The 8,459-nt window shown below is 42.0% G+C and overlaps 1 pseudogene; it reads right to left on the reverse strand.

Annotated features, from left to right (window-relative positions):
• Positions 1 to 1,079: 1,079 nt before the first annotated feature.
• LOC109433682 (small ribosomal subunit protein eS4, X isoform-like) lies at positions 1,080 to 2,748 on the reverse strand (annotated as a pseudogene).
• Between the last annotated feature and the right edge of the window lie 5,711 nt (positions 2,749 to 8,459).

Genomic DNA, 8,459 nt, shown 5'->3' on the forward strand with positions numbered 1-8,459 from the left:
AACCATAAAGTATAAGAAGGAAAAAAGTGATCATTGCTTTTTATAGGGTTATAGAGGACACTCTTTAAAAAGCAACAGACAGGGTTAATTTTTAAGGTTGCACGTATAGGTTAAGTACAGCCCCCAAATTATTGTGCTGCGTTATCCTTCTTCATTTCTTTCAGTGTGTGGGCTATTTTTTCAAAGCAGTTTATGGCGACTAGAACTTAGGGACTTGTTGCCAGGTAAGCAGTAAAGAGATAAAAAGGGAAGGCAGGAATCATACGTACATAATAGTGAGCATGGGCTGCCATGAGCTCAATACTGCAGACGGGGTGGTTTAAACAACAGAAATTTATTTTCTCATAGTTCTGGATGCTTGAAGTCCAAGATCAAGGTTCAAGCTGATTTGATTTCTGGTGAGAGCTCTCTTCCTGGCTGCCTCCTCGTTATGTCCTCACGTGGCCTTTCCTTGGTGCATGTGCAGAGAGGGAGGGAAGAAAGGAGGGAGAGAAAAACAGAGTGTGCCAGCCCTCTGGTGTCTCTTCTGGTAAGAACACTAATTCTGTTGGATCAGGAACCTACCCTTATGACCTCATTTAACCTTAATTACCCATCTCCAACTATAGCCACACTGGGGGTTAGGGCTTCAATATGTGAATTGTGGGGGGCACAAATAATTAGTCCATAAAATATAGAAAAGGGGATGAGGTTTCTAACTGAAGCAGGAATTAGGAAAGTGTTACTACAACCGAACAGTCAATTGGGCTCTGAGCTTCCTGGCAGAGAAGGCAAAAAGGGAAACATAACTTAAGTCAGTGGGTAATCTCCTTGACATCTAAAGGCTTATTTTCTCTTAATGTGTGTTTCTGTTTTATTAAAGTACTTTCAGACATTGGTCAGTAAAGGCAAGAAGGCAGGGAGGGATGCATTTTGGGGTCTAGAAAGTTTGGGGTCTAGAAAGTCTGTTGTACTTCATATCACACTCTGTAGGTATTTTTTTTCTACGTGGAAAGGTGATTTCAAACCCTGCTTTTATCTCTTAGAATCTGGGTGGAAGATGCCAGTAAGTACAAATTCTGGATTTAAGCTGGGTTTTTTGCCCCTAGAATGAAAGATTGGGCTCTTTAAACTGTCAGTGCATGTGCAGGAATTTTTATTTAAAAAGAGGAAAAGTCACAAATCCTGCAAGCAGATTGTTTCATATCTGAGGAGGATTTGTAAACCCTTGTAATTGTTCAAGTTAATAACGTTTATGTTGTTTTGTTTTTACTGAAAGTGCTAAAGAAGATCACTTATGTTAATTCTTTTGTATTCAAGTAAATTGAAAATAATTTTATCCTGAAAATTTGTAATATACATGGGATAACTGGAGGTGGCTTATTGGTTACAAACTATGGTTGGTATTTTTATTCTAGTTGCTCTGAGTTGGACAATATAATGTATACAGTGCAAACAGTCAGAAAATCGTTTTGAATGACATGTGCATAAATAATTAATATTTAGTTCTTACATCATTTGTGCCACTCTTCAATACTTTTTATATATTTTTAAATTATGCTATATTGTCCTTAGTTAAGTATGAAGACCCTACCGAACATATCACGCAGAGATCATTTCACTCACTGCTCTGTTTGGCAGCCAGTCTCGTCTCTCTCTCCAGCAATGGTGAGGTGGATCCATTTTCCCTGGGAAAGAGAAATCCATGGTTTGTTGCTTTTGCTAATAACTAAGATTTTGGACAGCCGGGTGGTAAAGCTGTTGCCTTTGGCATCTTTCACGTGAACCACATCAAAAGAACCAGGATATCTCTCTCGGATGGTGATCACACCAAGTCTTGCCAGGTCAGCACCTCTGGTCACCATATACAGCTTACCAGTGTCACACGTGATGAAATTGGTGATCTTGCCCGTTTCCAAATCAATCTGAATATGTCATTCACCCTAATGGGGGGACCAGGGTACCCGTTGGCGCAAGCATCATGGATCGCCAGATGAGGGACTCCTTTTGTGCCCAGAAAGATCCTTCTCACTTTGCACCACTTGTCCTTGGCTTCCTTGGGTATAAGATGACAAATAGCGAAGCGACCCTTGGTGTCACAGATGAGACAGCAGTTTTCTTCAGAATTGTCAATGCTGATGACGTCCATGAAATAAACTATCAGAGTGGGTTACATCAGATCGGAGCCTGCCGTCAACCTTAATGAGCTGCTGCATACAGCTCTTTACCTCCTCTCCTGCTGTACTTAAGTCTGTTCCTTAGAACGATGAAGGGGGGACATTCTCTCAGCTTGTGGGGACCACCCGATGGACGAGGAGCCACCACACTGGTCTGTTTATCAGCATCCGGGGCTTTGGAGCTGCAACACACTTCAGATTCTTCTTGGGACCACGAGCCATGGCCGTGCTAGCCACACAAAGAACATTCTTCACTTCTTGTTAGCTTGTCTAAACTTGGTTCTTAAATCTACTTTGTTTTCTCAAAATGGTAGAAAGGGAAAAAAAGAATTCCTCGCCATTGAGAGCCTCTCCAAACTCAGGAATATCAGTGTCTGAAAGTGTAACCAGAACAATAAGCATAATGTAAATGCAAAAAGTTGATTCTTTCATTCATCCTTTTGTTCATTTATAATTTGGTGAATTTTTGTGCTGTACCTTCTACATACCAGGGTATTTGTTAGGCTCTGGATAAAATGTGGTCTCTTGGAACTTCCATTCTATTAACATGCAGTATTGTGGGACAGCTGCCATCCTCCAGATATGCACGAGGTTACTAGAACAAATTGGGAAACACCTTTCTTAGTTACTGGAACACTTTGGGGGTTACTTTCCTTAGATGAGAAATTTTGAGTTAGTTTCTGGAGCAAGTGGCAAATGAGCTGAAAGATGAATAGAAGGGAGCCATAGAAAGGGTAGGGCGTTCCAGAGGTGTCACTGTATCCATGAGAACCGCCGGTTCAAAGGCAGAGAGGCACAACTGAGTGGTAACTTAAAGAGTGACACATGGCACAGTGGAATAGACAGTAAAAAGTTCTGTCAGGCAAGAGGGAAGGCTAAGACAGAACGTTGCACGCCATGCTAATTAGGCACTTTCTCCTAAAACCTCCCTTAAAACCTTTGAACCATTGGATTGGGGTGATCAGACCTGTTTTTTGAATGGCAGTGCCAGTAGGAAGGAGTGTGGCAAACGAATTGAGGGTGGGGTGCGAGAATCATGGTCTGGGATCAGGTTAGAAACTAATGCAGTAATCTAGGCGAGAAGTGATGAAGTCCTGAAGTAGACAGTTAACTATTTCCCAAAGACATAAAAACAAATCTCTTACACAATCCTGGGCCAGATGCTTCAAACAGTTACTTAGAGGAAGGCAGATAATATCTGCTTGCAGGCAGAGCTAGTTAATTTCTTCCGTTCTCATTAAAAAAAAAAATCATAATCTGTCAATGCAATTGTGAAGCTATATATGTTAGAACTCCCTAAGAAAACACAGATAAGCAGACATTCAATCACCCGTGCTTACAAATAGTCTACTCCTTTCTCAGGCAACTCTATACAGATGAATCGAAACCTAACCGGTAACTTTTAATCATAGCATGTTCTGTCATCTGCCAATCTATTTTAAAGTCCGTGTAGGTATGACCGTATGCCACAATGAACGAACGAGCTGGAAAGATCAAAGCTAGTTGATCTGGTTCTGTGATTTATAATTTCCAAATCAACATGAAGAGAAAATAGCAGGCATCAGACATCCATCTATGCTTGTACCAGGTCATACACTGTAATTCTATCCAAGTACAAGTTTCCATGGTAAACAGGGCAGGACTTGCCAACACTTCACAGGTTTCCAAAAAGCAGCTATGTCTCTCTTGGGAGAGCTCTAACTGGAAAAGAAAATCTTCACGGATGAAATCTTCAGCAAAATAAAGTCACAGACTATATTTCTACAGCAGGCCTTTTGCCAAATGTCTCATCAACAAGCATGGTGCTGGCAGTGACCCATCCTATGGTAGAGGTGGTAGAATTCTCCCGCCAAATCTTGTTTTCATTTGCTCACAGCTTGCTAGGAAAAAAAGAAAAGTCTTACTTTGAGTTGAAAATTTCCACGTTTCATCCCACTCCAAAGGTGACTTAAATTTTTTTTTTTTTTTTTTTTTGGAAAGTTGAATTAAAGTCAACTGAAATTTGTAAAGTTTAGTCATTTGGGGAGCTATGTGTACACAAAGATCTGACTGGGTAACACCAAAAAATTACATTTTCCTTGTGACTTTTGGAAGACTAACTCCTTTTAGCTGTTTCTTTTGAAAGGACTTAACCCAGTCTGAGTTACAGGGGCAAGAAACCAACCTTTTTTTTTTCCCCCCAGTTTAAACAGATATTTTCCAATGAAGAACAAATAAAATAAGACTTTACATATTAAATCAACTAGTGGTTTTAAAACAATTTGAAATGTCCCCATGTATATTTGATAGGGAAAAATTAAAAATAATGAGTTTAATTCAAATGAATTCAACAAATCTAAGTGCCAGGCACTAACTGAATGCTCAGTATTTGAGGTATATATAGCTGTGTAAAGCAGTTCCTATCCTCAAGGAATGTATTCCTTGGTAGTGGAGGTAAGAGTGATGAAAATGGCAAGAAGGCAGAATACAGTAAGTGTTAGAGCAGAGGTTTAAGCAACGTGATGTGGGACCACAGAATTAGGAGACATTAACGTTGATCGGAGGCTAGGAATAGTTTACTCTGGGTTTTGAAGGACTGAGGATGACAAAGACCAGTGGGTTGGGAAGGCCATCTCAGACTAGAGACTAGTAAGCACCGCGTTTGACATTAGAAATGGGACTAGTCAGGGTGGCTGGAGTGTTGGCTATGACAAAGAAAGAAACAAAATAAAGTTAGGGAAAGTTGAAAAGTTAGGCTCAGAGTTTCTCCATGGATATGCTATTGGTATTTTGGGGTGGATGGTTCTTTGTCATCTCGGGGGACGTGTATCCCTGGTCCCCACCTTCTAAAATCCAGGAGTCCTCCATGTTAGTTTGACCACTGAGAAGAATGCCCAGAACTTTTTCAAACACCCCTTAGGGGAGGAGGCAGTGTCACCTCTGTAGAATATGACTGAGGGAGCCTTAGATACCAAATTTTTGAGGGCTGGTCCTTAGTGTCTGTAGGTGGTAAATGCTTGTGACCAGATCAAGAGCATGATGGGAGTCAGGATTCAGGGCAGTAATTTCTGGAGATTCAATCAGAGGAGGGAAAAATTGGGAAGTAGGATAATCAATGCAGTCTACTGCAATAGTGTAGGCAAGAGTCAATGTGTACTCAAGTTAAACAATTTCATCACTTTCATGCCTGAAAACACTAATACACCATTTGTTTCAGTTATTCCTCTTGCCTCTGAAACTCCATAGTACTGCACTGCGGAACTCTTTGTGCTGTAGCTACTTTCCTGTTTTTTTCTTTCCCCAAATTAATATCATATGGTAAATTCAGTATTACAAAAACAAGATTTTTAGAGGGTGATCATGACACCCTTTCTAATTGTAGAATAAACACGTGGGGGTTGGAAAGTTGTATTAAAAAAAAAGACAAACGTAATGGTGTCTCTTTCATTTTAGATAGTGTTTGGGTTCTTTCACTTCTTAACTGTTTCTCTCTCTCTCTCTCTCTCTCTCTCTCTCTCTCTCTCTCTCTCTCTCTCTCTCCTTCTCTTTCTTCTCCTTCTCCTTAAGATTCTGTGGACAGTAGATTCAATAACTTTGAATCCCAGATGTCAGGGCAGTGGAAAATCAAAGTGGATAGGCAGATGGAGTCTGTCAGAGGCACCACTAGTTGCCAAAAGAGAAAGTGGTGCCCCAGGCGGGGAGGCATGGAGGTAGTGCCACCCCTGATGGGAGCAGGAATGCATCTGACTGGTGGTGAAGGGCAGAGCGCACGCCCCCCCTCACAGCACTGGATGTCCTGACTCCACACAGCAGCCGAGATTGCATCTTGTAATGTGTCCCTCTGCCCCAGCTGCTGAAATACTGCTGCCTTCTGGTTTTTGTAAGGAACTTGGGAAGGGATTGTACTGACAGAAGATCAACCACAGATATGTTCAGCTTCAATTTTCCTTAAAAAAAAAAAAAAAAAAAAAAAACAACCCTCTTCAGGAAACGTTCAGGTGGTTTTTCGTTTGAAACAAAATGGGATTTCAAGAACATTAAGCAGCTGAAAACTTGTACCACATTTATGCAAAGGCCCAAGGACTTGAGATCACAAATTTGAATCTGATCCTATTCATTAGTGAAACTCTTATTCTCCAAACCTCATCCTTTGAGCTCTGCTTCTATTAAAGGTTTTTCTAAAACTGGCTTGGGTCCCCACTCAGATTTTCTGGGGCGATATTCCCTTCAGGTTCTTTCATGCAAAATTGTTCATTTTGCTCCTTATTGAGGAATAGACTGAGAAAATAATTATAACAATACTTTTAATTTTCCTGGTACTTTATATGGTATTAAAAAGAAGAAAAAGCATTTTGATATAGATTAGCTCATTAAATCCTCTGAAGCTCAGAGGATTGAGGGACTTACCCAAGGTCACAGAATGGAAAATCCAGAACTCAGGTCCAGGTCTTTTCCTTCCAAGCACATGCTGTTCCCTCTAAAGTTTGCTATTCAGCGATGAGCACTTTGATCTCATAAACTGACAGGAGGGCCAGAGACTTCGGAGCAGTACGATCTCGCGGCTCTGACCTGGGGGCTGCCATCTTGGAGAATGAGGGTCGGTTCCACTGGCAGGTTCTAGCACCGCCTTTGAGACATTGCTCTGGATGGTGCAGCTTTTGTGGATCATAGCCCTCGGTGATGGGGGTGCCAGTGGCCCCAGCTCCTGCTGACCATTCCTCCCTAGAGTGTTGTGTGTTGTGAGTCAGCTACATCTTCTGCTGGCTCTGGTCATCCCAGTTGCTCCTGTCAACAGCTCTTGAAAGGTCCTCTGGGTCACCCCTGAGTCTCCTGCTTCCTGGAGTAGCTCCTTGGCAAGCAGACAGCACAGAATCAAAACCTTCGCGTCCCCTCTACGGGCAGATCACAGCGCTGGCGCGCCACAGCTCGTCCTGGAACTTCTTCAAATTGGCCCCCAAAGTGTCTCAGGGGAAGTGAGACTCTGTAAAGGGCCCGTAACTTCACACTGCTGGCTTCTTTGGGTTTTGCTGGACTTGACAGATTTGGGTCCACTGAATCTCCGTTGGTTCAGAGTGAGTGGCTTGACATTCGTCTCTCAGAAGTCCCATGTGTAGCCCATACAGTTTCTCTCTACACGCTCATCCTTCTTGTGCATTTATGTGAATCGAGTCCCAGAAACTGCTCCAGGTATCTCCAAATTCTGAAGTGACCCTGGGTTATGTAGCAACTCAAAATTAGTCCCCCAAGCCACTTAGTAATAATAGCAAGGTTAGGATTTATCTAGGGCTTCCCACAAACCAAGAACCATTCTAAGTGCTTCCCGTTCACTTTTAAAATCCTCCTAACACAGCCCTGAAGAAAAGCCTGTGAAAAGCCCCTTTTGCAGACAAGGAAAAGGAGGCTTAGGAAGTGTTGTTTACCTGCTCAGGATAGGAGATCTGCCCTCTGTTTGTTTCTGAATTTCAGAAGTTTCCAGTGGATAAGAAGTCTGTATCTCAGACTTTTGAAAATTTGAGTACAAGCTTCATCCTTCCTGCAGAATGCCACATATCCCCCGAGGGCAGACTTTTTTAAGCCTTCTGGGGTTCAGGCAGAGCCAAGACTGCTGTGGCAGACACTGCCTGTCTTACCCAATAGCGATTCCTTGTTCTTCCTGCCAATGCCCCTGATTTTGTTCGGGTGGCAATGGGCTGTTAAGCGCCAGGAGAAAGGATCCTCACCGGCCTCATTCAACCATAGCGATCCCATCCTCCTTTGCGTGTTTGGTACAGGCGCAGTTTTGGATGAGTTGGGAGATCTTTGGGGAGTTTCTAGATAAGACCTTCCTCTCTGAGTGAAGCTAGAACCACATGAGGAACACTCTCTTTGCCCTCATGATTTCCTTCCTGCTTTGGACAATGTTGAGTGAGGAGGTGATATCTGGAAGCTTTTGGCCAGGAGATTACGAATTTGAGGACAGAAACCAATATCCTGTGGATGATAAAATGGGATAATAATAATAATAATAATAATAATAAAAGGCTTGAATCTTTTTTAATGACATGGAGTCCCCGTATTAACTCTGGGACCACTTCTGAATTTCTCATAAAGTTAACAATAAAGATCCTTATGTTAATGCCAATACTACTCAAAAGGTGAGAAGTACATACCAGTCCACAAACTGTTACTGCTCTGTGAAGCGATAAACACAGAAATTGAGAATCAAGAACGGAAACTTCTATTGTTGTTAAACCAGGGACAGCAGACTTGTCTCATTGCACAGGTATCAACCCGTCCAAGATGGATGGGAAATTCAAACAACAACAACAATGCCATAGATAATTT

Source organism: Rhinolophus sinicus, chromosome 11 (genome assembly GCF_057876585.1).
Source record: "Rhinolophus sinicus isolate RSI-liver-muscle chromosome 11, RSI-T2T, whole genome shotgun sequence".
NCBI classification, from domain to species: domain Eukaryota; kingdom Metazoa; phylum Chordata; class Mammalia; order Chiroptera; family Rhinolophidae; genus Rhinolophus; species Rhinolophus sinicus.